The sequence below is a fragment of the Colobus angolensis genome, unplaced genomic scaffold (genome assembly GCF_000951035.1).
Source record: "Colobus angolensis palliatus isolate OR3802 unplaced genomic scaffold, Cang.pa_1.0 Scaffold6, whole genome shotgun sequence".
In the NCBI taxonomy this organism is placed as follows: Eukaryota; Metazoa; Chordata; class Mammalia; order Primates; family Cercopithecidae; genus Colobus; species Colobus angolensis.
In genome coordinates, this window is record NW_012119598.1 from 11455124 (window position 1) to 11464147 (window position 9024).

General features: G+C 47.9%; 1 long non-coding RNA gene across 1 annotated transcript; it reads right to left on the bottom strand.

Annotated features, from left to right (window-relative positions):
• Nucleotides 1–7304: 7304 nt before the first annotated feature.
• Nucleotides 7305–8548, bottom strand: LOC105526633. The gene is made up of 2 exons (XR_001004110.1): nt 8346–8548; nt 7305–8110 (listed from the first exon to the last, which is right to left on the bottom strand). It is a non-coding gene; the product is annotated as an uncharacterized LOC105526633 (long non-coding RNA).
• Between the last annotated feature and the right edge of the window lie 476 nt (nt 8549–9024).

The following is a 9024-nucleotide window of genomic DNA, read 5'->3' on the forward strand; positions in this document are numbered from 1 at the left end:
GGCTCGGCGGGCCCCGCACACTGAGCAGCCGGCTGGCAGAGGGCAATAAGGGGCTTAGCACCTGGGCCAGCAGCTGCGGAGGTTGCACCGGGTCCCTCAGCAATGCCGGCCCGCCGGCGCCACCGTCAAATTCTCGCCGGGCCTTAGCCGCCTCCCGGCGGGGCACGGCTTGGGACCTGCACCTCGCCATGTCTGATCTCCTCTGCGGTGGGCTCCTTCGCGGCCTGAGCCTCCCCGAAGGGCGCCGCACCCTGCTCCCTGGCGCCCGGTCCCATACGACAGCCCAAAGGCTGAGGAGTGCTAGGCGCGGCTCGGGATTGGCGGGCAGCTCCGCCTACAAACCCGTTGCAGGATCCACTGGGTGAAGCCAGCTGGGCTCCTGAAGCGGATGGGGAGTTGGAGAACTTTTATATCTAGCCGGAGGATTGTATGTGCACCAATCAGCACTCTGTGTCTAGCTCAGGGTTTGTAAATACACCAATCAGTATTGTGTATCTGGCTAACCTAGTGGAGACTTGGAGAACTAGCCCTCTGTGACTCTGTCTAGCGCAAGCATTGTAAATACACCAATCAGCACTCTGTGTCTAGCTCAGGGTTTGTGAATACGCCAATTGGTACTCTGTATCTAGCTAACTCTGTATTTAGCTGATTAGCATTCTGTGACTCTGTCTAGTTCAAGGATTGTAAACGCACCAATCAGCACTCTGTCAAAATGGACCAATCAGCGCTCTGTAAAATGGACCAATCATCTCTCTGTAAAATAGACCAATCAGCAGGATGTGGGTGGGGTCAGATAAGGGAATAAAAGCAGGCTGCCTGGAATCAGCCGTGGTTAAGCCAAATTTACAGAGTGGAAGAGTTTATTTTTTGTTTCCTGTTATACGTCTTGCTGTTGTGTATTCTTTGGGTCTATACTGGTTTTATGAGCTGTAGAATTCATTGTGAAGGTCTAGTAGGTTCACTTCCTTGAAGCTATTTAAGACCACATATCCGCGGGAAATGAATGAACAATGAACGACTCAATATGGACTGTGTTTATAGAGCTGTGACACTTACCACGAAAGTTTGCAGGTTCACTCCTGATAGACTATTGACAACTCCCCAGAAGGAAGAAGGTTGAGACATATCTGAATGTCTGGAGCAACAAACTCCGAGCACACAATCTTTAAGAACTGTTAACGCTCACTGTGAGGATCTGTGGCTTCATTCTTGTAGTCAGTGAGGCAAAGAACCCCCTGATTCTAGGACGTTCAGCCAGAGTGGATGTTGAGGGTGAAGCCAGTTCTCAGAGGACGCTGCCAGAGTGGATGTTGTGCTCTTTGGTCCTTAGGCTACAAAGAGTAGGAATTTTGTTGCACGTTTTATTTGTTCCTATGCCTGTCTATTATGGTAATTTTTTTTGAGAGAGAGTTTAGCTCTTGTGCAGTGGTGTGATTTTGGCTTATTGCAACTTTCTGCCTCCTGGGTTCAAGTGATTCTGGCTTCAGCCTCCCAAGTAGTGGGGATTATAGGTGCCCACTGCCACACCCAGCTAATTTGTGTTTTTAGTAGAGACGGGGTTTCACCATGTTGGCCTGGCTGGCTGTGAATGCCTGTCATCAGGTGATCACCCACCACGACCTCCCGAAGTGCTGGGATTATAAACATGAGCCACAGCGCCTGAGCAGCCATTCTGCCAAGTTTTCACTTTTTTTTTTTGGTTTTCTTTTGGTGGTGTCTCGCTGTGTTGCTTAGGCTGGAGTGTAGTGGTGTGATCTTGGCTCAATTGCAACTTCTGCCTCCCAAGTTCAAGCCATTCTGCTGCCTTTAGCCTCCCGAGTAGCTGGGATTACAGGCGCCTGCCACCACACCCCGCAAATTTTCTGTATTTTCAGTAGAGCTGGGGTTTCACCGTGTTGAAATGTTGAACTCCTGACCTTAGGTGATACACCTGCCTCAGCCTCCCAAAGTGCTGGGATTATGGGATTACAGGCGTGAACCACCGTGCCTCGTTGGTTTTCACATTTAAGTCGGATATATACGGGAAACAATTTTAGGGAACTTACCATGTCATTCCTGAGTCCCAAGGTCCCTGACTCATCACCCTTTTCTCCACCTTTCAGTGCCTTACGTGTGTCATGTATATATGTGTCCAGGGTTTTTAGTTGCACTTGGTGAGCCGGGAAAGTACGTCTACTCTGTCATCCCAGAGAAGCAAGTTTCTGAATGATTTTTAGATGGAATTAAAAATGGATACAAATGTAATTCCTCTTACACCATTCTCTCTAGAATCAATGTAGATCACCTTATAAGGCAGTTACTTGAGGCCGGGTGCGGTGGCTCATGCCTACAATCCCAGCACTTTGGGAGGCAGAGGCAGCAGATCCCCTGAGGTCAGGAGTTCAAGATCAGTCTGGTCGACATGCTGAAACCCGGTGTCTACTAAAGATAAAAAAAAAAAAACTAGCCAGGTATGGTGGCTGGCACCTGTAATCTCAGCTACCTGGGAGGCTGAAGCAGGAGCATCGCTTGAACCCAGAAGGCAGGGAGGGTGCGGTAGGCCGAGATGATGCCACTGCACTCCAGCCTGGGTGAGAGAGAGACTCTGTCTCAAAAATAAATAAGCGACTTGATGAAGTTTCCATGTATTAAATTCTAGTCAGTTCCTAGGGAATGCATAGTACAGCAAGGTTGAGTATAATGCAGATATTCCTGAGAGGTGAAGCCAGCTGGGCAGGGACTTGGAGAACTTTTCTGTCTAGCTAAAGGATTTTAAACTCACCAATCAGCGCTCTTGCGTATAGCTAAAGGTTTGTAAACGCACCCATCAGCATTCTGTATATTGGACCAGTCAGCAGGATGTGGGTGGGGCCAAATAAAAGAAGCAGGCCACCCGAGCTAGTAACTCCCCCCAGATTTGTTCTTTTTTGCTCTTTTGGGTAGGCATTATGTTGATGAGCTGTAGTACTCACTGCGAAGGTCTGCAGCTTCACTCCTGAAGCCAGCGAGCCCACGAGCCCACCGGGAGGAATGGGTAACTGGGCGGGCCATCTCTAAGAGCTGTAACACGGCGAAGGTCTGCAGCTTCATTCCCCAAGCCAGTGAGACCACGAGCCCACTGGGAGAAGAACAATTCTGGACGCCTGGCCTTTATGCGCTGTAATACTTACTGCTAAGGTCTACACCTTCGTTCCTGAAGCTAGCGGGAGCACGAACCCACCAGGAAGGATGAACAACTCTGGGCGCGCCGCCTTTAAGAGCTGTAACACTCACGGCAAAGGTCTACGACTTCACTCCTGAGGCCAGTGAGACCACTGAACCCCCCGGAAGGAAGAAACTCCGGACACGTCTGAACATCTGAAGGAACAGACTCCGTACACACCATCTTTAAGAACTAACACTGACAGCGAGGGTTCGTGGCTTCATTAAGTCGGTGAGACCAAAAACCCCCTGGAAGGAACCAATTCCGGACCCATTCCCATCAAATGTTTAAAATTCTTGGTGGGGACCGGGAGCTGTGGCTTATCCTGTAATCCCAGTATTTTGAGAGGCCGAGGTAGGTGGGTCCACAAGGTCAGGAGTTGGAGAACAGCCTGGCCAACATGGTGAAACCCCTGTCTACTAAAAATACAAAAATTAGTAGGGTATTGTGGCATGTTCCTGTAATCCCAGCTGTGCCTCCTTGCCTCAACGCGGGAGGCAGAGGTTGCCGTGAGCTGCAGCCTGGGCAACAGAGCAACACGCTCAAAATAAAATTCTTTGTGCGAAGTTTAACTGAAAGGCTGAAACTGGCTGTTTAAGTCTGTTTTAAGACACTGGGTCTCTGTCACCCTGTGTAGTGGCATGATGACAGCTCCCTATAGCCTTGAACTCCTGGGTTCAAGCAATTCTTCTGCCTCAGCCTCTTAAGTAGCTATGAGTACAGGCATCCACCCCCACACCCAGCTAATATTTTTTTGTAGAGACCAGGTCTCACCATGTTGGTCAGGCTGGTCTGGAACTCCTGACCTCAAGTGATCTGCCCGCCTTGGCCTCCCAAAATGTTGAGATTGTAGGCGTGAGTCACTGTGCCCAGCCAGAGGGTGTTTTTTTAATGTGGCATTTAAAAAGAAAGTTGGAAAATACATTGGTTTCTGAGAGTATTCAATACTATTAAAGAAGACTGGTATGTTTGTGACATATAGGGGAAAGCTTTTAGTATGAGTTAAATATAGATAAATCTTAAAGTTTTTAAAACATAGGCAGATCTTACAAGATGTGTTAAGTAGTAAGTAAATAGAACATGTGTTAAACAGAAAGGAGTAAAGTCCAGGATACCTAACATTCCTAGCCACCAAGTATACGTGAGACACCTGAGCATGAAATATTTGATACATTAAATGTCCAAGAGGCACTAAATACAGGGTGCAAAATATACATAAGCATGAAATAGTCATGAGGTCCTAAATAACGGTACCTCTGTCCCCAAGTGTCCTCTGTCCAAGAAACACAGTAAAACCCATGTCTTTTTACTGGCCAACACCCAAAGCTCAACTCTGCCAGGCTTGCTTGTACCTGCATCTCGGACAGAGCAAGTGTGTGTCATTGGCACAGGGCACCTTGCTTCTGAGTCTCCTTGCTCAAACCTCTCGTCTTCAGCACCACCATCCACCGAAAAGTTGATGTCACAGAGAGGGGTGGGAGGTTGGGGCAGGTGGGGGACGGTGGCCCCTTAAACATTGTATGAGGCAGGCTTTAGGTAGCAGGCATCTTCCACCAGATTTGCACCCACTCTTAACAGCATTTACTTATCCCACCACTTTCCTCTTGCTTTTCACTGTCTCTTTAAATTGATTTAAGTAAACTAAGAGATTCTAGCATTTTCATTTGATCTGTGAGCCTTTCTGTTCACTGATCTCTGAGAAGGTAGTATACCTGGAGGCCATTGCATTTCCCACATGACGGTTCAAATCAAAATACGGAATCCATTTGGGGAGGTAAGGTTGATAGCATCCCTTTTCCTCCTGGGAATGGATAGTCTGCATATTGTCTTAGCCGTCCACGTGTTGAATGATCAACTTTGCTATTTATGTAGACCAGGTTTTCATCACACATACACCCCTTCCTGATACAATTCCCCATATGTAAGCATTCACCTCCATCTTCCCTTGCTCCATTGTTTATCTGACAGCCATGTAGTGAGTGCTCACCATGTGTGCCAGGTGCTATCCTAGATTCTGGGGGCTAGAAGGAAAAACAGAATCCCTTCCGAAATACATAGCTTTGGTAAATAAATTAATGTATTAAATGCAGTGGCCTGGGGCAGTCATGGGCAGCTTGACTGATAACTCTAGTGAAATGTTGAGTTTTTGAATGACACACGGTACATGATGTTAACTCAAATTTTCTTTTTTTTTTTCTTTTTTGTTGAAATGGAGTCTCCCTCTGTCACGCAGGCTGGAGTGCAGTGGTGTGATCTCAGCTTAGTGCAACCTTTGCCTCCTAGGTTCAAGCGATTCTTCCTTCTCAGCCTACTGAGTAGCTGGGATTGCAGGCGTGCACCACCACACCCGACTATTTTTTTTTGCATTGTTAGTAGAGACAACGTTTCACCATGTTGGCCAGGCTGGTCTTGAACTCCTGACCTCAGGTGATTCATGTGCCTCAGCCTCCCAAAGTGATGGGATTACAGGCGTGAGCCACCGCTCACAGCCTGTCTCAGATTTTAAAAGACTCTTCACTGAAAGACACAAATGCAACTCTGGATGTCCTAAGCTTCAACAGAGGACGTGGGAGTAAGTACGTGAGAAGGGCACAGGTGTATCTGGCTGAGGCCAAGATAGGAAGAACCAGAGCCAGGGTACAGCCAGGGCAATCTGTACATGTGGCCTTTGTTCTCTCTGCCGACCACCTCTCTCATTTCTCATTCCACATCTACTTGTCCATTCAACACATGTTTACTGAGTACTGGTTATGGGCCAGGCACTATGCTAAACGCTGCATAAATATCACTCCCATGAAACGAACATGCGAAAAAGGGAGAGGTAGGCTCTACAATGGTTAAGCCCGTTGTGGAGCAGGTTAGCAGGGAATTGTCATGGAAGGAAAGAAGCTGTCAGGGGAAATGCAGATGAGTTGAAGTTTTAATTCAGGTGATCAGGGAAGGCCTCTTTGAGAAGTGACATGTGCGTAAAGACAGAAAGGAGGTGAGGGAGTGAACCGGAATATTGTCTGGAGAGGGGTTCCAGGCAGGTGAAGCAGCTGTGAGCAAGGAAGAAATACCAGTGAGGGGGAAAGAGAAGATGCTGATGTCAGGGAGGTGGATGTGTGGGGCTTTGCAAAGCACTGCCTGAGAAAAGGTTGCCACCAGAGGGTTTTGGGGAGAGAAACGGCACAATAAGACTTATAACACAAGCGCTCTGGTCACTGTGTTGAGAACAGACTAAGAGACAGAAAAAAGCCTCTTCACTGCAAGAAACAAATGCAGAGTTAGGACAGCTCTGCCATTTGCTGTGTGACCTTGTACTCTGTGCCTCAATTTCTTCCATGTGTAAAAGCAGGAGATATTCATAGTCCTCACTGCACAGAGTTGGTATGAAGTGTAAGTTAGTTAACATACGTAAAGCGCTTCCAACAGTGGCAGATAATAAGCACTGCATATGCTTTTGCTAATATTTTTATGGCTCCAATAAATATGATCTAGAAGTAGGTGGCAGATGGGGTAGGTTAAGAAAATAGGCGGGGTTTTTAAATGATTTCTTTTATTTCTTGGGGAAAGAGTTATTGACCTTGCTCTTCAAACAAACCTATAAAATACTCCCAAAGATGTAGAAATTGGTGTTGTAGACACTTGATAGACATGAATTACTTGAGCGGACTGCAACTTGGGATTTGTTTTTTACATTTTTGTTCAGGGACCTGTTAATTTGTAAAGTTCAACACATTCAGGCTCCAAAAATGATAAACTAATGCTTAAATTGAAGCTCCATTCCCTTTCTTCATGAGCTCTTCTGTTGTGGGAGATGATCTCTGCTGCTGTTGCTGTGTGAGTACACACCTGTGTGTGTACCTGTGTTTGTCTACCAGACAATTCTTACTCAAAGCCTCTTTGTGGGAAAAACAAAACAAAACACCCAAACCTACTGATGGGCCTCAGTGACCAAATACTAAAAACTTCACATTCCCTGACATAGTCTTGATCACACCCTTTTGACACATTTGTGTTTCAGGATTCCGATAACTCAGTGGACCCCCAGCGAAAAGCTATGCTATCTCTTAACAACCTTAATGCCAGCTAGCAACATTCCCAAACACAAATCATTGATTGATTTACTCTGGTACTAATAGAAATAGAGCAGAAACCAATTTCTTTAATTGATGACATGTTTTGATGGACTTTTCCTACACAGAAGAGCTATGTGTTCTGGTTGAGGAACGACACTACAAGCAGCAGCATATGGTAGAGTTAAGGACATAGGCTTTGACATTAGACCTTACTTTAAATAATAGCTCTACCAGTGACCAGGACTGTAGGTAATTTAATTCTCTGAGGTTCAGCCTCTTCAAATATAAGGTGAGGGAAGGGCTTGAGGATCATCGTGGATGATCCTAATTAAGGTTTTAGGCTTGCGCCTGCATAGGGAAGAATGAGTCCCTAAAGCCATTCCCTGCTAGTTAAGACAAGTCTCCTTATTAATTGTTCAGGAAAGTCTTCAATTAAATTGAAGGTCTGGCATACTGCAACTCCTGCAAGTTCTTAGTAATTATCAGCTTTGGCTGGTTAGAATCCGCTATGATGAACACGGGCTTCAACTTAGCTCTCTGCAAGTTAGGTGCTGCTGCAAGTGGAAAGTCTGTCTTTAAGAATATGCGCTGCAATTTGCTTTATTCACTGATGATTATATTGATCGGATTTGTCTATGTTGATACTTGTAGGGGATGAAGGAGAGGGAGAAGTCAACGATGACAGCAAATTTTAGTGTAGAGCAACTGAGAGAATGGTGGTGCAGGAAACAGGGAACAGGAGCGACTTGGAAGTGGGAATGGAGATAACATCATGCTGTGGACATTCGGGATGCACAGAGCTGCGTGGAAATCAGATTTAACTTGCTTTCTCTCCCCCTTAAAGATGCTTCTCAAGTAGCCTCACTCCCTAAAACAAACGGATATTTGGCATTAAGCCACATTGTTCTGCAGCCGCCATATTTTCTTGCAGGTAGAAGGCAGGCCCTTCCTGGTGTAAACAAACAAGATCGGGCTAGAGTGACGCTCCTCCCTGATGACCCGCATCTGGTTTATACCCTCTATTAATGGGGTCCTTCAAAATCCAGCCTCAGATGCCCTCCTCCCGCAGCGGTGGCCTCCACCTCCGGCCTGGTCCCGCTTACATGGTCCAGCTTGTGCAAGACCCAATTCCAGCTCCGGGTTTCCAGCTTTTGGCCACTCAGGATTGGACCTGGGACTGGAGCTGGTCGGCCCTGCAGGTGCTGGGCCTGGGAACTGAGGGAGCACAGAGATTCCCCGCCCCGTTCCCCGCCTTCGGCACTCGCGGCGAGGCACCGTCCCACTCCCCGCCCCCGGGATGCAGGGCGCGTGCGGCTATTCGGCAGCTCAAGCCCCTCCCCCACCGTCTCCATTCTCCGCTCACCCGTCTCCCAGGACACTGCGCAGGCGACGCGACGCCGCGCCTGACGCCCCGCCTTTCTCCCCGCCCTGCCGCGCTCCAGGGACGCAGCGCGCACGCAACCGCGTTTCCGGCGCGACCTGGCTGCTGTGCCCCGCGGCTTGTGCGCGCTTGTGGACCGCGCGGGCCTTCGGGAGATCGGTGCGGATCCTTGGGGAGTATGGTTACTATTTCTGCCACTTTTGACTTTTAGGGATTATTTAGGAGTTTCACGGCCGTCTGCTTTTCGTCTTGCCGATTCAGCCGGGCCTGTAGGCCGTGTGGTCGGTGCTTTTCTCGTTCGGTATTTTCTGCTTGTCTTGAAAGAGGCTGTGGATGGGCGGAGTCCCTTAGCTCCTGAGGCAAAGGCTTACCCATGTAGCATAGTGTGGCCCCGTTTCCTG